The 22,229-nt window shown below is 38.8% G+C and overlaps 1 pseudogene; it reads left to right on the top strand.

Moving 5' to 3' along the window:
- The window catches only part of LOC139360946 (centriole and centriolar satellite protein OFD1-like), a 29,256-nt pseudogene extending 9,559 nt beyond the window's left edge, over window positions 1–19,697 (top strand).
- Window positions 19,698–22,229: the final 2,532 nt, after the last annotated feature.

Below are 22,229 nucleotides of genomic sequence, written 5' to 3'. Positions count from 1 at the left end.
TGCCTGTGGTCTCAGCACTTTGAGAGGCCATGGAGGCATATCAGTTGAATCTAGAGTTTCAAGACCAGTCTGAGAAGCATGGAAAAATCCCATCTCTACAAAAAATGAAAATATCCCCGGACTTGGTGGTATATGCCTGTAGTCCCAGCTATTCAGCAGGATCCCTTGAACCCAAAAGGCAGAAGTTGCAGCAAGCTGAGATCATACCAGTGCACTCCAGCCTGGGCAATTGATCAGGACCTTGCCTAAAAAAATTCTTTTTTTCAGATAAACCCTGAGAGATGTTAAAGTACTAAGTAGCATAAATTACATAAGGGATGTAATGAATATTTGGAAATGCACTTTAACAATAATTGAGAAAGTCAATTTTTGCACAGCTAGAGTATCTAGTTGAATAAAATCGAAACCTTGCTTCTAAAAAGGTTATAAAAATTCCAGCTCAAAGCCATTTTTTTTTTTTTTTTTTGAGATGGAGTCTTACTCAGTCACCCAGGCTGAAGTGCAGTGGCAACATCTCAGCTCACCACAACCTCCACCTCCTAGGTTCAAGTGATGATCCTGCCTCAGCCTTTCAAGTAGCAGGGATTACAGGTGCCCACCACTATGTCCAACTAATTTTTGTATTTTTATTAGAGATGTGATTTCACCATGTTGGCCAGGCTGTTCTTGAACTCCTGACCTCAGGTTATCTGCCTACCTTGTCTTCCCAAAGTGCTGGGATTACAAGTGTGAGCCACTGCAACCAGGCCAGTTGAATTCTCTTAAAGGTGAAATTGTTATCCTCAATATCTGTACTTTGCTTTTTGGAATTTAGGAAGCAGTTTATTTATTTAAATTGGTGTTGCTTTCATTAGCCTGCTTGCTAAAAATTAATTCTTTTCTATACAAATTGAAACAAAAGAAATTTATGCTGAAAGGCAACTTGTACTAAAAGATATGGATTTACTAAGAGAAAAAAAAGCAGAGCTGAAGCAGAGTTGAAGCTGTTGAACTGTAAGTAATGCATGCTTATTTTGGATATTCAGAACCAGATTGAAAAGAATTACTAAATATGTATAAATATTCCAATGCTTATTGCCACATAGTGTTCTTGTTTATAAACGTGATATCACCTAGCATTAGAAAGTGCAAGTTAAGAGGAACAAACACTAGAGATTTGCTTTTGAAATATTAAACGTTAAGATGAAAAGCAGAATGAGATGGTATAACCAGGCAATAGGAAGACCAGACAGATAATTTGGAGAGACTAAAAATACTTGAAGAGATCATATGTTTTGCAGTTAACTTCAGTCCTTGAGGTCTGATAGTTTTGTGTGTTTATGTATAGTAACTGAATTCCATATATCCAGGCCTGCACCTTTTACCAGTCCTGTGCTGCAAAAACTAAGTATAGTGGTCTGATTTTACTTTCACTGGATGAAACTATTTCTCATGTGTATTCACTTTTCTAAATACTCACAAAAGTTTCATCCTTTGGATCTTACCTGGGATTGATAGCAAGCTCACCTGTCTATAATTTGTGCAATAAGCCTTCTTTTCCATTGGAAATATGCTGTTAATCACACCCATAGATACTTCAGGAACCTTAGTTCATTAAGGAAATTTTCTCCATGTTTTTTAATGTTGTTTTCTAACTTTTATTGGTTTGATTTGTTTGATTGCAACTCTCTGCCTACATTAGTCTCTTTTGGGCAATAATGAAAAAGTTGAATTGATCAAGAGACATGGGAAAAAAGGAACAACATTTGGGCAGAGAGAGTTCATTACTTACTTACCTGCATTTTCTCTACTCCTGTTTCCTGTCTCTCAGCATATAAACTGAATAAATGTACTTTACTTTTCCATGGCTTTCCAGATTACCAACAGAGGGAGCTAATACCTAGAACCTTGAACTGTTCTTAGACTGGTCAGTGTTTTATAGCACTTCTCAGGATGGCTGAATTTCAGTACCTGTGAACCCACCTCCCTGGCTTGGTAACTGGTACTATGATGGATCTGAAGTCTCATTATGAAGACCATTCTATTCTTATTTGGAAGCCCAGATTGATCCATTTATTTTTTGCCCTCTATTTTGGTACTTTTTAAATATTCAGACAATAGTTTTTGTTTTGTAGGAGTTTTTGTTTGTTTCTTTATGTTTGTTTTTGTTTTAAGAGACAAGGTCTTGCTTTGCTGTTCATGCTGGTCTGAATATCCTGGGTTCAGGTGATCCCCCTACCTCAGCCTTCTGAAAAGCTGGGATTATAATTGCAGGCAACCACACTTTGCTACATCTGATACATTATTAAATGACAAAAACAAATATTCTAACTTAAATATTGTTGGGCTAATTAATTGCATCCTGCAGTTAGAAACATTGTTATAAAAAATCAAGTACGTAACTACACTTTTGTCACTTTGTAACTAATAGGATTATTCTTTCATCCCAGAAATGATTTTAGCCATTTATCACCTGCAGCCATTGTTTACGTGTTAATTATCTTCTATGTGAAACCACCTCTATTTTGAGTCTCTCACACTCCCCTCAGTCAGATATCACAGCCTCCTGGTTTTGGTAGCTTCCATGCACTGTAATTAGATCCGTCCATAAATTACACTGAAGACTTCCGGCTCTTTCCTTTTGCTTCCCAGTAGTAATAATCATGTAACAGTGCTGGTCTGTTAAATTAAAAACACTTGATGATTTTCATAAATTTGTTACATCAGCTATTGTAGTTTATTTAATTTTAATATTTTTGCTAATTTCAGGACGCAGAAGCTCCAGGAAGAAAAACACAGAAGCGTGATTGAGGCACTTAGGAGATGGGAGCAGAATCTAAAGAGTCTTGAGGAGACCTATGACAAAAAGTTCAAGAATGAACTGCTAAAGTAATTGTTTGGCACTTTTAAAGAAGTACTATGTTTACATTAAGTTGGCAGAAACATAACAAAAACTGAAAAATCACATGTCTATGATTAACATCCTATGCAAATTTTAGTGTTTGAAATTTATCAATAGCCAATACTTTTCTGCATTTGAGTTAGGGTAGTTTTTAAAAGAAGGTATTGAAAAGGACATCCTCCACTATTCTTACTCATAGGTTCTGTAACATTTATTAGGGACTTGATTTGCTTTAATTTTCAGGGCACCTTGTGACTTGCTCAATTTGCATACATGATAAGCTGTACAATTTGAATTACAATCACATTTAGTGACGTTTTCCTCTACTCCAATTATACTGCCACAAAGTTAGGAATATTTAACAATACATACACTATACTTAGTGGTCATAGTATTTGTCAGTAAACATGTGGCTTTTATTCCTTCATGATTCTGCAAACCTGGAATCAAAAGAAAGAAACTAAAATGAACTATGAAACAACTCAACTTCAGTTCTTCTGGGGATTTATTTGGCCTCTGTTTATTGCCTTCTTCCTAATTTGTCATTGACATTATCTTACATAATACTTGTGAAGTTTTCCTGAGGTTATTCTCTAAACAAATTCTATTTCTAAAATATACAGCAGCTCTTGCATCAATTTTGAAATGATGTATTTTACCCATACCTTCTATGTCGATTCCTATACTAAAACAGCTAACATAGAAGTTAACTGTAGTGATTGAATTTTTAAGAATAAATAAATTAAAGTACATATGTTAATTTTATATAGTTATGGAGCTAGTAAACTATTTGCTATCATTGTGACAGCTTCCTCAGCCTGCATAGTGTCTGTCTGGCTTTAGGAATCCTCATATGATTTTTGGCAAGTGTTGGAGTTTAAAAGTTATTCATCGGAGGAGTGTTTCTCTTTCCTTTTGGAGCCAAAAGGGCACCTTCTAACAGCTGGGTAAGAAAAGTGAAACTGTGAAAATATGCCTTTGGGTATTGCTAATCCAAATATAATAATTGGTACTTGTCTGTCTGGACTGTTCTTAGTCCCTGGGCACAAATGTTCTAATGTTTATTGGGTGTGGGCAGATAGAACAGGTGGATTGGAAATGGTTGTCTAATTATCCTTTGGGATTAAGTCTGTTATGGGCTGGGTAAATTTATTTTATTTGCTCCTTGTGTCAGTTGATACCAACTGAAAAGTGATGCTTTCAGTAACCTTGTGACAATACGACCCTTCATTTTGTGTGATTTAGCTTTATAGGATGCAGGCAGGGTTTTACTGGACATTTTATGTTCAGAAGTCATATCCTTGTCTTTAGTATTGAAAGACTTTGAAGTTTACACAATGACATGTTCAGTGCGCTCAGGTACACCTTTGACAAAGATAAGCTACAATGGCTTTTCCGGAAAGATAACTGAGAAACTCATATTAGTATCCACTTGAACTAAAGGAGGACCACGTCATTAGAATTAATCAACTAATTGAAGATGAAAAGAAGAATAAAAGTGATGATTGGGCAGGGAATGAAGCTGTATTTTTCAGTCCTGCTGTAGTTTATTAGCTTCCAAGTTGGGTCTGTTCTATATCCTAAAAGATATACTGCATTGTTTGTATAAAATTACACTTTTTTGTAATTTTAATTATATAAAATTAAAAAAACCCATTGTCTTCACAGCCTTTTGAAAGACCTTCATGTTTAATATTTTGTATATTCACAAAGGCCAGTGATTGATCATGGATATTTTAGTCTAATTTATTTCAATATATTTTCATAAATATATAATTGTTAGAAAGTTGGCAGCAAGTTATTACAGACTGGTACATATTACTCATAATCATGAGATACCTTATTCTTCACGTATGGAAAATTTTAACTTCTCTTTCCCATGTGACCTGGTTTTCTGTTTTGTTGGCCTCTAATATATTTTTATATTTATACTTTATATTTTTTGCAATTTTTTACTTGCTATATAACTTCATGAACTCTTGTATACATTGGCCTGAGAGTATGAAAGTTGAGTAATTCATTTTTCTTCAGTTATTTTACATTTCAGCATATTTCTCAGAAATTGTGTGTAATAAGATATGGGGTTTTGGTAGAAATTTCAGATAGATTTTTGGGATTAATCACATCATGTATATAACAAATTATGTTCATATGATATATCTACATAGACTGGTGTTAGAAGGAGTGAAAATAAAAAAATAACTACAATACAATAACAGTATTATCTGTTACACTAGAGTAACAGATCTTTGTCTCCAAGGAAGTTAAAAGCTATGGGTATTAGGGTGGCATGCTCTGGGAAGATGGAGAAATTCTGGTTAGCATGTATAGCAGGTGGAATTTTAATGCATACATGACAGTTAGAGCTTTACAAACCCTGTTGAGTAACAAGGTTTCTTTCTTACTTGCCTGCAAAAGTTTTGGCCCCTACATATGCTATTTTGAATTATAAAATAATGGTTATTAGGTCTGACATACAGGCCATGAATATTAATTTTTTTTTATTCACTAAGAAAACATAGTGTTTAACTGGGTTTTTCTTTCAGGAAAAGCTGTTCATTTGCAAGTGGAGCTCATAGCTATTAATTCAAAAATGGTGGAACTCAATCAATCTGTAAGTCACATGAAACAACATGAGATAATTGTTAAACACATTGTTCTAAGAAATAAATTTTAAGCAATATATGAAATTTTAGTCATACACAATTTATCCTGAATCTTCCTTTTGAGATGTTTGAATTATCATTTATATGGCTAAGAGAGTGATGACTGGACTTAACTCAGTAGAGGGAGATGGCTGAAGTTAACTCAGTAGTTCTTCATTTCAATCACTCTCACACAGGAAATTGTAGATAGTGCTTTGGATCCTGGCATCCTGCTTGAATACTGTCTGTGTGTCCAATTGCTTGTGTGTCTTTCAGCAGGTTCTGATAATACAGGTTCCTGAGCCTTAAATTCTAGAATATTTTCCACATTATAGGGTTGTTGAAGGAATTCAGTGAGCTAACTTACATGCCTAGTTCATAGCATGTGGCCAATACTATTAGTTCCTACATCAGCCTGTTCACTCCTTCCATCAGTCACAGGTAAACATTTCTGTAATTACATTGTTATCTCACAGATTGAAACAAAATGACATGCATGTTTCACATACCATTGCTTCTTTACTTTTCATTTGTGTGCTCACTGTCTGAAGGATGAAGCCAGAACTTTAGGTACTTACAACATATTTTGTATATAAACTTATTTTTGCAACTTTTACTTATGTAAGAACTTTGCAGGCTTTCATGATCAACTATGAGATACACTATACTAACAAAATGGAAGCACTTCATAACAAGTCAAAACTTTTTTTTTTTTTCCCTGAGGAAGAGTCTTATTCTGTCACCCAGGCTGGAGTGCACCAGCATGATCTCGGCTCCCTGCAACTTTCACCTCCTGGGTTCAAGTAATTCTTGTGTCTCAGTCTCCCAAGTAGCTGGGATTACAGCCTTATGTCACCATGCCTGGCAATTTTTGTGTTTTGGTTTTTTTTCCCCCCCAAGACAGTCTAATTGTGTCACCCAGGCTGGCTGGAGTGTAATGGCATGATCTCAGCTCACTGCAAATTCTACCTTCTGGTTTCAAGAAATTCTCTTGCTTCAGCTTTCCAAGTAGCTGGGATCACAGCTGCAACCATGCCTGGCTAACTTTTGTATTTTTAGTAAAGATGGGATTTCATTATGTTGGCAGGCTGCTCTCAAATATCTGACCTTAATTGATTCACCTGCCCCTGTCTTCCCAAGTGCTAGAATTACAGGCAAGAGCCACCACATTCAGCTATATTTTTTGGCAGAGATGGGGTTTTACCATGTTGCCCAGGCTAGTCTCTAACTCCTGAGCTCAAGCAATTCTCCTGCCGCAGCCTCTCAAAATGCGGGGATTACAGGTGTTAGTTACCATGCCTGGCCACTTTTATCTTACCTTTTTATATTTAAAGAGCAGATATTGCAATGACTTGTGATTGTTGTTGGGTTCTTGGTTGTCTCTGGAAAATGGGGCAGTAATCTTAGAATGACTTCCTTCATATGATATGGTATGTAAAATATCCTCTACCCCAACTCTAAGGCAGAAGATAATTTACATTAGTGTAGTTAGGGTCTTACTGCAGAGATTCAGACATCTGTTTAGTAACCTCAATTAAATCATGACACTGCTTAAAGGAGCCTCCAAGCCTTCACTTTTGCAGCACTATAAAGTCGTCATTCAAATGTAAATTATCCTTTCTTAATTTCAGGTTGAGTTAGAGCCTGTCAATTCCCAGTCCTTGGCAGTAACAAAACCAGACCATATGCAGAATGAAAAGATTAAAGAGATGAATGATTATTCACTACTAAAAGAGAGACACTGGAGCTTCTGTCACAAAATAAATTACATAAATGACAACTGGAAGAGAGTAGAAATGGAAACTTGCATCTCCTAAACCTTATGTCTTTTTTTTCTGATTTGCGTGTTTTAGTAATTCTTATTAGATCAATATTATAAAACTATGCTTTGTACTTGTAACAGGAGGGTAAAATTTGGAAGATTTATAATATTGAGATTCTTGGATTAACTCTACAAATATGCCTCTAGGTGCTATCAAGGTATCCCTTGCCTCTACCTGCTGATTGTTTTGGGCCACTGGGGACATCAGCCTCTACAAACAGTGGCCAAGACCGGCCTCTGCACTTCACAGCCAGGTAAAGTCATAATGCCTGTGATGACCTCTTCCCACTGCTCCATACCACCTGTCTCTCTGCAGTGCTGAAAATTCCTACCTCATCTGACCCTCCATGCCCAAGTCGAGCTAACAGAGTGGCCCTGTTACTATCCCAGGGAACTTCAACATCCTTTGTGAGTACGCTGAATGTCACCATTTATTTTTTTATTTTTATATATAAATATTTAATATGCATATATTTAAAGCTAGGATACATTTTCTACTTTTTTCTATGTGAGCTTTTAAACATGAAGTACCTCTTTTGTGTTTCTTCTTCATATATACTATATAATTTTAATATTTACGTGCCAAAGTCCTGGACAAAGACTTAAAATTCAGTAGTACAGAAAACTAGTACTAAAAATATATTTTAGTCTATGTACCAAGTCAAAATATATCACATTCTTTTTAGAGATCAAGAAAATAATATTAGATCAAATAAAGTTGCTCCATTACACACTGTGGGGTGTTATACATCTGGATTGAAAAATGTTATATAGGAGTCATAGGATTTATGGTATATGCTATTTTGTTAAACATATTGGTATTCTACTCTCATGCGCTCAATAAACATACTTATCTTCAAATGTACAAATGAATTACATATCCATAACATCAAATATTATATATATGCACCTACAAAATGTAAACAGTAACAACAAAAGAAAAATACCCCAAAATAGTGCTAATATATTTGAAAATTCTAGTTCAACTGAAACTTATCGTGGATTTAACAAAACCAGAAACATGTTTTATTTTGGAAGTTTGCATGAATTAAATATGCAAGATATGTATGTTGAAAACATGTGAGTTTGTAATTGGATCTTTCTTGAGGCAGTTCAGACATGCACAATGGACATGGCTTTTGCTCCTGCAATTACTTTAAAATTAATGGGGAAATGAGAGCATCTAGTATGCTATCGAACTTGTCATATACATGTTTTTTTATTTTTCTGTTTATTTGTATTTATTATTATTATTATTATACTTTAAGTTCTAGGGTACATGTGCATAAAGTGCAGGTTTGTTACATATGTATACTTGTGCCATGTTGGTGTGCTGCACCCATCAACTCGTCAGCACCCATCAACTCGTGATTTACATCAGATACAACCCCAATGCAATCCCTCCCCTGTCTCCGCTCCCCATAATAGGCCCCAGTGTGTGATGTTCCCCTTCCCCAGTCCAAGTCATCTCATTGTTCAGTTCCCACCTATGAGTAAGAACATGCGGTGTTTTGTTTTCTGTTCTTGCTATAGTTTGCTGAGAATGATGGTTTCCAGCTGCATCCATGTCCCTACAAAGGACACAAACTCATCCTTTTTTTAGCTGCATAGTATTCCATGGTGTATATGTGCCACATTTTCTTAACCCAGTCTGTCACTGATGGACATTTGGGTTGATTCCAAGTCTTTGCTATTGTGAATTGTGCCACAATAAACATACGTGAGCATGTGTCTTCATAGCATCATGCTTTATAATCCTTTGGGTTTATAATAGGATGGCTGGGTAATACGGTACTTCTAGTTCTAGATCCTTGAGGAATCACCACACGGTTTTCCACGATGCTTGAACTAGTTTACAGTCCCACCAACGTGTAAAAGTGTTCCTATTTCTCCACATCCTCTCCAGCACCTGTTGTTGCCTGACTTTTTAATGATTGCCATTCTAACTGGTGTGAGATGGTATCTCATTGTGGTGTTGATAAAACCACAATCTTTACATCCCTTGTAAGTTGGATTCCTAGGTATTTTATTTTTTTGAAGCAATTGTGAATGGAAGTTCATTCATGATTTGGCTCTCTGTTTGTCTGTTATTTGTGTATAAGAATGCTTGTGATTTTTGCACATTGATTTTGTGTCCTGAGACTTTGCTGAAGTTGCTTATCAGCTTAAGGAGATTTTGGGCTGAGACAATGGGGTTTTCTTTTTTCTTTTTTTTTTTTTTTTTTGAGACGGAGTCTAGCTCTGTCGCCCAGGCTGGAGTGCAGTGGTGCAATCTCGGCTCACTGCAAGCTCCGCCTCCCGGGTTCACGCCATTCTCCGGCCTCAGCTTCCCAAGTAGCTGGGACTACAGGCGCCCGCCACTGCGCCCGGCTAATTTTTTTCTATTTTTAGTAGAGACGGGGTTTCACCATGGTCTCGATCTGCTGACCTTGTGATCCGCCCACCTCGGCCTTCCAAAGTGCTGGGGTTACAGGCGTGAGCCACCGCGCCCAGCCAACAATGGGGTTTTCTAAATGTACAATCATGTCATCTGGAAACAGGGACAATTTGACTTATTCTTTTCCTAACTGAATGCCCTTTATTTCTTTCTCTTGACTGATTGCCCTAGCCAGAACTTCCAACACTATGTTGAATAGGAGTGATGAGAGAGGGCATCCCTGTCTTGTGCCAGTTTTCCAAGGGAATGCTTCCAGTTTTTGCCCATTCAGTATGATATTGGCTGTGGGTTTGTCATAAATAGCTCTTATGATTTTGAGATACGTTCCATCAATACTGACTTTATTGAGCATTTTTAGCATGAAGGGCTGTTGAATTTTGTTGAAGGCCTTTTCTGCATCTGTTGAGATAATCATGTGGTTCTTGTCTTTGGTTCTGTTTATATGTTGGATTACATTTATTGATTTGCGTATATTGAACCAGCCTTGCATCCCAGGGATAAAGCCCACTTGATCATGGTGCATAAGCTTTTTGATGTGCACCATACACAAAATACAGTTTGCCAGTATTTTATTGAGGATTTTTGCATCAATGTTCATCAGGGATATTGGTCTAAAATTCTCTTTTTTTATTGTGTCTCTGCCAGGCTTTGGTATCAGGATGATGTTGGCCTCATAAAATGAGTTAGGGAGGATTCCCTCTTTTTCTATTGCTTGGAATAGTTTCAGAAGGAATGGTACCAGCTCCTCCTTGTACCTCTGGTAGAATTCAGCTGTGAATCCATCTGGTCCTGGACTTTTTTTGGTTGGTAGGCTATTAATTATTGCCTCAATTTCAGAGCCTGCTATTGGTCTATTCAGTGATTCAGCTTCTTCCTGGGTTAGTCTTGGCAGAGTGTAAGTGTCCAGGAAATTATCCATTTCTTCTAGATTTTCTAGTTTATTTGCATAGAGGTATTTATAGTATTCGCTGATGGTAGTTTGTATTTCTGTGGGGTCGGTGGTGATATCCCCTTTATCATTTTTTATTGCGTCTATTTGATTCTTCTCTCTTTTCTTCTTTATTAGTCTTGCTAGCGGTCTGTCAATTTTGTTGATCTTTTCAAAAAACCAACTCCTGCATTCATTGATTTTTTTGGAGGGTTTTTTGTGTCTCTATCTCCTTCAGTTCTGCTCTGATCTTAGTTATTTCTTGCCTTCTGCTAGCTTTTGAATGTGTTTGCTCTTGCTTCTCTAGTTCTTTTAATTGTGATGTTAGAGTGTCAATTTTAGATCTTTCCTGTTTTCTCTTGTGGGCATTTAGTGCTATAAATTTCCCTCTACACACTGCTTTAAATGTGTCCCAGAGATTCTGGTATGTTGTATCTTTGTTCTCACTGGTTTCAAAGAACATCTTTATTTCTGCCTTCATTTCGTTATGTACCCAGTAGTCATTCAGGAGCAGGCTGTTCAGTTTCCATGTAGTTGAGCAGTTTTGATTGAGTTGCTTAGTCCTGAGTTCTAGTTTGATTGCACTGTGGTCTGAGAGACAGTTTGTTATAATTTCTGTTCTTGTACATTTGTTGAGGAGTGCTTTACTTCCAATTATGTGGTCAATTTTGGAATAAGTACGATGTGGTGCTGAGTAGAATGTATATTCTGTTGATTTTGGGTGTAGAGTTCTATAGATGTCTATTAGGTCTGCTTGCTGCAGAGATGAGTTCAATTCCTGGATATCCTTGTTAACTTTCTGTCTCGTTGATCTGTCTAATGTTGACAGTGGGGTGTTGAAGTCTCCCATTATTATTGTATGGGAGTCTAAGTCTCTTTGTAAGTCTCTAAGGACTTGTTTATGAATCTGGGTGCTCCTGTATTGGGGGTATATATATATAAATATATGGTGCATATAGTTAGCTCTTCTTGTTGAATTGATCCCTTTACCATTATGTAATGGCCTTCTTTGTCTCTTTTGATCTTTGATGGTTTAAAGTCTGTTTTATCAGAGACTAGTATTGCAACCTCTGCTTTTTTTTTGTTCTCCATTTGCTTGGTAGATCTTCCTCCATCCCTTTATTTTGAGCCTATGTATGTCTCTGCATGTGAGATGGGGGCTCCTGAATACAGCAAACTGATGGGTCTTGGCTCTTTATCCAGTTTGCCAGTCTGTGTCTTTTAATTGGAGCATTTAGTCCATTTACATTTAAGGTTAATATTGTTATGTGTGAACTTGATCCTGCCATTATGATATTAACTGGTTATTTTGCTCGTTAGTTGATGCAGTTTCTTCCTAGCCTCGATGGCCTTTACATTTTGGCATGTTTTTGCAATGGCTGGTACCGGTTGTTCCTTTCCATGTTTAGTGCTTTCTTCAGGGTCTCTTGTAGGGCAGGCCTGGTGGTGACAAAATCTCTAAGCATTTGCTTATCTGTAAAGGATTTTATTTCTCCTTCACTTATGAAACTTAGTTTGGCTGGATATGAAATTCTGGGTTGAAAATTCTTTTCTTTAAGAATGTTGAATATTGGCCCCCACTCTCTTCTGGCTTGGAGAGTTTCTGCTGAGAGATCTGCTGTTAGTCTGCTGGGCTTCCCTTTGTGGGTAACCTGACCTTTCTCTCTGGTTGCCCTTAAGATTTTTTCCTTCATTTCAACTTTGGTGAATCTGGCAATTATGTGCCTTGGAGTTGCTTTTCTCGAGCAGTATCTTTGTGGCATTCTCTGTATTTCCTGAATTTGAATGTTGGCCTGCCCTACTAGGTTGGGGAAGTTCTCCTGGATGATATCCTGAAGAGTGTTTTCCAACTTCATTCCATTTTCCCCCTCACTTTTAGGCACCCCAATCAGACATAGATTTGGCCTTTTTACATATTCCCATACTTCTTGCAGGCTTTGTTCATTTCTTTTTCTTCTTTTTTCTTTAGATTTCCCTTCTCACTTCATTTCATTCATTTGATCCTCAATCGCTGATATTCTTTCTTCCAGTTGATCGAGTTGGTTACTGAAGCTTCTGCATTTGTCACGTATTTCTCGTGTCACGGTTTTCATCTCTGTCAGTTCGTTTATGGCCTTCTCTCCATTAATTATTCTAGTTTTCAATTCTTCCACTCTTTTTTCAAGATTTTTAGTTTCTTTGCACTGGGTACATAATTCCTCCTTTAGCTCTGAGAATTTTGATGGATCAAAGCCTTCTTCTCTCATCTTGTCAAAGTCATTCTCTGTCCAGCTTTGATCTGTTGCTGGCGATGAGCTGTGTTCCTTTGGAGGGGCAGATGTGCTCTTATGTTTTGAATTTCCAGCTTTTCTGTTTTTTCCCCATCTTTGTGGCTTTATCTGCCTCTGGTCTTTGATGATGGTGACGTACTGATGGGGTTTTGGTGTGGGTGTCCTTCCTGTTTGTTACTTTTCCTTCTAACAGTTGGGACCCTCAGCTGTAGGTCTGTTGGAGATTGCTTGAGGTCCACTCCAGACCCTGTTTGCCTGGGTATGAGCAGCAGAGGCTGCAGAAGATAGAATATTGCTGAACAGTGAGTGTACCTGTCTGATTCTTGCTTTGGAAGCGTTCTTTCAGGGGTGTACTCCACCGTGTGAGGTGTGGGGTGTCAGTCTGCCCCTAGTGGGGGATGTCTCCCAGTTAGGCTACTCACTTGAGCAGGCAGTTTGTCCGTTCTCAGATCTCAACCTCCGTGTTGGGAGATCCACTACTCTCTTCAAAGCTGTCAGACAGAGTCGTTTGCATCTGCAGAGGTTTCTGCCGCTTCGTTGTTGTTGTTGTTGTTGTTTAGCTGTGCCCTGTCCCCAGAGGTGGAGTCTACAGAGACAGGCAGGCCTCCTTGAGCTGCTGTGAGCTCCACCCAGTTTGAGCTTCACAGTGGCTTTGTTTACCTATTAAGCCTCAGCAATGGCGGGCGCCCTTCCCCCAGCCTCACTGCTGCCTTGCCATTAGATTGCAGACTACTGTGCTAGCAATGAGGGAGGCTCCGTGGGCGTGAAACCCTCCCGGCCAGGTGTGGGATATAATCTCCTCGTGTGCCCATATGCTAAGACCCTTGGTAAAGTGCAGTATTGGGGTGGGAGTTACCCGATTTTCCAGGTGTTGTGTGTCTCTGTTCCCCTGGCTAGGAAAAGGGATTCCCTTCCCCCTTGCGCTTCCCAGGTGAGGCAATGCCTCTCCCTGCTTCAGTCTCTGGTCAGGCTGCAGCAGCTGACCAACACCGATTGTCTGGCACTCCCTAGTGAGATGAACCCAGTACCTCAGTTGAAAATGCAGAAATCACCTGTCTTCTGTGTCATTGGCGCTGGTGCTGGAGACTGGAGCTGTTTCTATTTAGCCATCTTGCTCCGCCCCTGAGTCGCCCTTTATTAAACAGTTCTTAGATGACTTTGACTGTGGGAGCAGTCTGCTTACTGCCTGAATCCCAACAGTGGCTGACAAAGCACAAATCATATTGGATTTTGTGGCCATAATCAACAAATAGAAAACATAGAGAGCTCCTTCTGTGCATGGTAGAGGAGAGAAACAGACTTGCAGATTAATCTAAAGATTTGAAATAGTTATTTTACTTGCACTAGGACTCCAAAGTTTGCATTAACTTGCAATTAATTCTTTTGTTTTGAAATTTAAGTGCTAGAATTACTCTGAGCTCATTTAATAGAATTAATATCATATTTATTGCATGACTACAAAGAAAAGCAACAACACTTTAAAACCCCTTTAACTGTTTTTGTTAAAAGAAATTTAAAAACCTTAAGGTTGGGCTGGGTGTGGTAGCTCATGCCTGTAATCCCAGCACTTTGGGAGTCCAAGGAGGATGGATCACCTGAGGTCAGAATTTCAAGACCAGCCTGGCCAATATGGTGGAACGCTGTCTCTACTAAAAAATACAAAAATTAGCTGGGCATATGCCTGTAATCCCAGCTACTTGGGAGGCAGGAGAATCGTTGGAACCCCTGAAGCAGAGGCTGCAGTGAGCCAAGATCACACCATTGCACTACAGCCAGGCCAACAAGAGAGAAACTCTGCTTCAAAAAAAGAAAACTTAAGGTCAATAATAACTAGTTATTGCTTTTAACCTTCTTAGGCCTAGTTAAGCCATCTCTGGATGTTGGGGTCATTCAGAAAGAACTGCAGAAGGCAGAAAATGCTATAGTAACTGAGCATGAGGAGTTCGAAAACCACAGGCAAGCTCTGCAAAAACTACTGCAAGAAGAAGTGAGTATTGCTCTTTGCCAGTTCCACTATGAAACCAGTACACATTGTCAATATGTAAACTTGGCACAAGTCACTCCAGTGTAAAACAAACTTATTTTAAGATCGTTACTCCTCCAAATATGCTAAAGGTATTCTTTCCCATCTGAGAAAATTCTCCAGTAAAAAAATGACTTTATATTTGTAATAGTAATAAAATGTAGAAAAAAGCAAACACACCTAAACATACAATTTTCAGAGTGCCCAATTGTACCCATTGTTATCTCTTGATTCTCACCCTGAGAAATATTACAAATATTCACTGTGTCTTCTGCGTGCATGCCCAGGAATTTTTTGATATGACTGAAAAAGATCGTGAAAAACTTGTCTGTGTGTTCCGTGTGTGTGTGTGTGTGTGTGTGTGTGTGTGTGTGTGTTTAAATATTGACCCTGTTGTTTACTGACATAAAGCTTTTTGGAATTGTTAGAACAAAAAGAGTACAAACACCATAAAAGAACTTTTCCATTTGAAGCAATCTGATTTGTTTTACATTAATTTCTTTTCAGATTGAGCATTCTGCACAGCTGAATGCCCAGATGCTAGATTACTAAATTTTTGTAGAGAGGTAAACTGTTCAGGTTGTGGATTTAAAATTGCAGCAAATTGCCCAATGACATGAAATAAATAAGTGTAAAAATAAATGTAGATACACTTTATTCATTTATGGGGAGACTTAGTATATCATGTTAATTTTTCCCACTTTGATCTATATATTTGATGTAACTCCTATCAAAATCTCAGCAAGAATTTTTGCAGACAAACCAAACTTACTCCCTAGGATAGCTAAAACAATTTTGAAAAAGAATTATGTAGTGGGAGGAATTCACCAACAACATTTCAAAGACTTATGACACAGCTATAGCAATCAAGACAGTTTGGTATTGGCATAGGAATAGATTCATACAAAAATGAAGCAGAAGAGAAAGCCCAGGACTAGAGCAATACTGGTCTGGATATGACCAAGTGATATGACCCAAAACTGGCAAACAAAATCAGTAGAGGAAAAATAGCCTTTCCACAAATGGTGTTAGGGCAAGTGGACATCAACAGGTTAAGGAAAAGAAGACTTAACGTAAACCACACACTACAGAACTTAATTCAAAATGGTTTATAAACTTGAATGTAATATAAAAGTATAACACTTTTTATGAAACATTTTAGAAAAAGAGAAACATAAAGAAAAGTCAAGCCTCTTAGGTGTAGTAAAGAGTTCTTAAATTTTATACCAAAGGTATAAAACATAAATGGAAAACTGATAAACTGGATCAAATCTAACTTAAAAACTTCTGCTTTGTGAGAGAACTTATGAAGAGACTAAAAAGCAAATCTGCTACAGAAAGGAGTACCCTTCCTACTGATAGCTAGAGACAATGGCAGGACCAGCTGCAGAGAGGAGTGCCGTCTCTGATGAGAACAGTAGCTGCACCAGAGAGCTTCAGAGACCTGCAGAAACATCCAAATAACTGACCTACAGAGAGCAGCCACCCTCTCCAGGGCCTCCTCCCTCCTGAGAACTGAATGCTCCATCAGAGGACCTCCCTATAGAGAGGAGCTACCCACTCCTCTGAGCTCTTTTAACACTAAAGATAACTCTTCTTCTTTTTCACCCTTCACTTGTCTGTGCACCTCATTCTTCCTGCATGCAGGACAAGAACTCAGGCAAAGATGCCATGGCCACAGAGGTTTCCAGCCAGAAAAATCAATACCACAGTGATCCTGTAACAATAGTGCTGACATTTCTGTGTTGATATTTATCATTTTTTTTCATTGATGTGCAGGGCTTCCTATTTCATGCTAAGATGAGAGATTTTTATTTGAATGTTAGACATTTGGGGGACTCTTAGGAGACTCTAGACCTTACTATGATGTTCCATTGTTCATTTGTAGCTGGCTTTGTCTGATACCACCTTAACAGGCAAAAGGGTGTGCTTGTCAAGTAGAGGCACAATTCCACATTTCTTACTTCACTTCCTTTGACATCCAAGGCAGGACTCCCAATTACTGATAATTAAATATGCGGATTCCAGCTTCTCCCTACGCCTTACTTGTACCTCCCTGGCTAGGAGGAGAAGGGTGTATTACCACATGGCAGGGTTGAAAACTCTAGTTCTGTACTGCACCTCCTCTGATTCTACTCTAGCAGAGGATTAGGGTGCTTCATTATTGCCTTGTGCAGTGGATGTTCCCACCTGGTCTTGGCTGTCCTGGCTAGGTTTTTTGTTTCACTTTGTTTTGTATTGTATTGTTTGGCTAAAGTAGGATGGTTATTGTAAAAAAGATTTTTTCTTTTGAAACAGTTTAAGCTAGTCCAACCTAAATACAGAGAGAATACTTAAGAAGGTACCATGTCTTCGTTTGAATCCTAGAGGAAGCTGGGATATTTCCTGGGTTTGGCTGCTCTGTGATTTGTTACATTAAAATCTTGTCAGGATGTTCCTCAGAGTATAAAGAATTTTCAGAGCATGGGCATGGACAGATATTCTATTCCTGCTGACAACTTTATGATTTGCATTCGTTTACTCATTTTTTCTCCTTCACTCTGTGTCTTGTCCTCCCTCACTTGTTTTATCATTGCCGCTGTTGTTGTTGTTTGCTGGACACTTGCCTTTTTCTGGCCTTAACCTGATAATATTGTATTCCACATTTTAACCTGCCTCATTCCATCTTTCAATAATTTATCCTACCTCTCTTATTTTATTTACTTATTCATTCTTTCATTCATTCATTCATTCATGTATTGTTTTGAGACAGAGTCTCACTCTGTCACCCAGGCTGGAGTGCAGTTGTGTGATTTCAACTCACTGCTGCCTCCACCTCCTGTGTTCAAGCAATTATCCTGCCTCATTCTCATGAGCAGCTGGGACTACAGGTGCCTGCCACCACACCTGGCTAATTTTTGTAATTTATTTTATAAGTCCCTCCTTCCATGTTTTCCGTCTTCTCTTTACATTTCAAATGCTATTTGGATACTGCAGCTCTGGGACCAATCTCCCAGAGAGCTAACCTCTTTCCTTATGATTTATTTTTTTAATTGTATATGCTTTTTGGAACATTTCTTCAATTCTGTTTTCCATTTCTCTAGAGTTAAACCTTTTAAGAGAATTTCAAGCTGTTTTTCCTAATTTCTCATTTTTTTCCATCTGGCTAAATTTTGTTACTTTCTTTGGATGCACCATTTTATACTTCTCTGGGACTAGTAGGAGATGGGTTCTCACCCTTCCTTGAATAGAGAAAGCTGTAAGGCCAGAAAGATGAAGACATTTAGAGACTTGTTTTTCTGGTGGTGAGTTGTCTCTGATTACATTTGTCTTCATTTCATGATTTTTTTAACAGTTGGACAATAATTTTTGCCTTTGTGCAATTACTAATGAGGCTGGAATAGGAATGGTCACTGTTTGACTTCTCACTGGGACTGTTGTGGAATCAGGAGAACTAGAGAGAGACCTTGGGCATATACAGGAGAACATCTCTATTATTAAGTGCACTCAGACCAGCAGACTAATGTCCAAAGACAGGGCACAGAACAAAGATAGCATTTGATTTTCATATATACTTCACAAAATGGGGTGGGTTAGCTTGAAACAAGCTTACAGTGTGAAAGCAGGGACACAGAGGCAGGACAAAGACGGTTAATTAAGTTGTTACAGATTTATAATTCAGGATTGCACATGACTGTCACTATGCAACCCAGGTATCTGTTATCTAGGTTTTGCTCTAAGGAGCCTTGCACTGGTTTATTCCATAACCTTCACTATGATGCCTACACAGCTGTAGTTCAGGCCTGCTCAGACTTCTCATGACCTTTGTTGTATTTCTTAGATAAAACAGAATACTTGAAGTTACCAGTTACAGTGACCAAGGAACTATAAACTCATATAAAACAAAGGAAAATTTGTTTTTCTTCTCCCTATGTTGAAGGAGTGCTGAGAGTGTCTCCAGAGCACATTAGATAATACTATTAAGACTTGTCCTGGGTCTGGGCTGTGCTTGCTGCTGCTTCTGGGACAAGTCAGCCTAATACAGAAAAGCTTATTTATCTTTCTTTTTAATTTTATTTTTCTTTAATTTCCCACCTCAAGATGAGGGCAACTTGTCTTCAAACCAGCGGCCTACACTTGTGAAGGGTGATGTTCTCTGGGAATCTCTTAGCTTCCTTGATCATTCTGTAGAAACCCCCACCTTCTGGTTCCCTGCTACTGCCTGGGAATGTGGATGCTCTCCCTCCACTTATATCCTGACCACACAGCTGTGCACATTGTTCTCATGGCTTTTCCCTTCTTTTTGTCTTGGGGAGAGAAGATGCAACCCATTGCTCTACTGTGATGGAACCAGATTGTCCATAGTAGCACTTGAACAGTATTTCCTCTGCCTCAGAGGGTACATAAGGTTCTGCATGAAAGAGGAAATAGCTGAAAACAGGCACATAGACAGGAAGGTCACTTTGACCTATGAAGGTCCTGGGCAGCTGGGTACTGTTTTAGGTGGTTATGCTGGTGTGCGGGAGGGAGGACTGTGGGATCCTTGCCTTCAGGTCTGTTCTGTGTCTGAGTTCAGGGCCATCTTCCTCTTAATTGTCATTGTACAGCCTCATAGATTTTCAGCAGAAAAGAACAGCCCCTTTGAGGCCACAGCTTTCCTAAATGTCAACCCAAAGCTGACCAAATCCACAGTAGCTTATCTTCAAGAGTGATAGGTGTTCTGAGATAGTCTCTGGAAAAGTCAAACAGAAGGGAAGATAGTGACATCTTAAACTGTAAAGACATCTTGGTAAATCTTACGTACAAGTAAAGGTGGAAATCATTAAGGGCTGGTGGCCAAGCACTCTCTGAACTAGCCACAAGTGAAGATTGAGGTCACATGGCACATTTTCCAATACCAGCAGGAGGGAGCTGCAGACTCTGACTCCAGTTTCTGGTGGGAAGAGTGTGTCAGGTCCAGAATGACAGCAGAATTTGAGGTTATCAGAATTAAAATTTGTTTTGCCTTCTGAAAGCCAGGAAAAGTTGTTTAAATTGATGGTTGTGACAGTTACTTTCTCACAGAGGGAGGAGCTGGTGATTCCAAATGTCAAGGAAGGGCAGTATGCTAAGAAGTTATCACCCTAGAGTGTACAGGAGAAAAGAGGTGAAGACTTAATCAGGGGGAGCAAGGACAAAAGCAGAAAATTCACCAAACATTTAGGAAAAGGGTCAAGTGGTTCCTTAGTAAGGTCAATGTATACCTACCATGATATGATGTGACCACTGTACTCCTAGGAATGAACCATGAGAAATAAAAAGAAGTTCAGAGGCTACATACATAAAAAATATTTTTGGCAGCTGTTTGCATAATGGTCCCCAAGCAGGAGCCCCCAAATGCTCATCCATAGGAGGAGGGTAAACAAGGCATGGCACATATACACCATGGCATGTGGTTCAGCATGAAAAGAAATGTACTGTTGATGCACTCAAAACAAAGTACTGTACTGAATAGAAGCAGCCAGATCAGACCCAAACACAAAGTCATAAAGTACATACTGAATGTACATGAAATTCCATAAAATTCAGCTAATTTTTAGTGACAGAAGCAGATCTGTCATCCTAGGATGGCCAGGAAGAAATCTTTATGGGCAGAAGAGTACATTTTCATGACTTTTATTACAGTTGTGGCCTTGCGGTGGATGGAATAGTCACATGGAGAAAACCATCAGTTCCCCTGTTGACACATGTGCAGTTTACTGTATGCCAATCACACATCAATGAAATAATTTTTAAAGAAGGAATTATGATCCTCAGCTGAGAGTAAGGATAGACAGGAGGCATAAGACATGGAGGAGCATCAGGAAGCATCAGGTCAGCCATGTGGAGAGGTAAGCAAGCCCCAGGGGACATGATAGTGATTGCAGGCTCTTCCCAATCTCAACTCCAGTGGTGAATGGAGAAGTGAGCCCATCTCTGTGGCGTATATTTTCTCATCTAGCTGCTTCAGCAATCAGAGAATGTGATTTGGGGGACTGTTGCCCCTCTTCTCATATGTCCCCTGGGATGCTATCCTCACTGGGCACCTGCATTGAGTCAACTTGCTCTCGGCTTCCAGACAAGAGAGAATCCCACATCCTGGTAACATGGTCCTGGTGGCCCCAAATGGAGACAGGCCTGGAAGGAGGAGTGCAGTCCATGTGTGGTACAATCAAGACTGCAAATTACAGAAGTAAATACATCATCCAGGCCAGCCATCCCAGGCCACATGAACCACTCCCACTTAACATTTGCAACAATCCCTATGGCAGTGCCTAGCACCATCCCTATTTTACAGGTGAGAGGTTACCATAAGGGAAGAATTAGTGAAGAAGTATGAACAAGATGCTGGAGGTGGGACACCCTGTAAAGTCCCAGTATGAAAGTTAATGGCCACACTTTCTCTTAAGGTCACCCACTTCAGTATCTTCCAAGTGCACTTTCCATTCTTTCCTGCTCTAAAGCTTTTGAATAAATGTTCATTCCTGCTGTGAAACTTGCCTCAGTCTCTTTTTCTGCTTTATGCCCTTCAGTTGAAGTCTTTCACCTGAGGAGGCAGAATTGATGTTGCCACAGACCTGGATGAATGTGTTGCCAGTAACGCAAATACCTTCCCCTGATAACAAGTCTAGGAGCTGGTAGACAGTGTATCTGGAGTATGTGCCCAGAATGTGGTTGGCAAGGCCCCAGGAAGTTCTGGACTGTGGAAACATTTGAACCCCTGGCTAACGGCACACCATGGAAAGAGAAATCACCCTGCTGAGAAAATGCTGGGGATGTTTTTTTATTTTTAATTACATTAAAATTTGCATAAAATTAACTGTTTTTTTAAAATGTATAATTCAGTGACATTTAGTACCTGCACATTCCTATGCAACTACCACCTCTTTGTTCCAAATTATTTTCATCATCCCAAAAGGAACTTTTCTACTTATTAAGGAGCTACAATACAATCTGTTCTCTTTCTGAACCCTGGCAACCAGTATTCTGTTTTTTGTCTCTATGGATTTACTTATTCTGGATATTTATCTAAATGAAATCATACAGCATGTGATCTTTTGTGTGTAGCTTCTCTATACACAATGGTTTTGAAATTCCTCCACATTATACTATTACTGTCTCAATCTTTTTTGCAGATGAATATTATGCCATTATATGGATATACTACATTTTGTTTTCCTGTTACGCATTGGTGGACATTTGGTTTGTTTCTACGTTTTAGTTAT

The sequence above is a fragment of the Macaca nemestrina genome, chromosome Y, assembly GCF_043159975.1.
Source record: "Macaca nemestrina isolate mMacNem1 chromosome Y, mMacNem.hap1, whole genome shotgun sequence".
Classification (NCBI taxonomy): Eukaryota; Metazoa; Chordata; class Mammalia; order Primates; family Cercopithecidae; genus Macaca; species Macaca nemestrina.
This window is presented reverse-complemented; position numbering and strand designations above follow the sequence as displayed.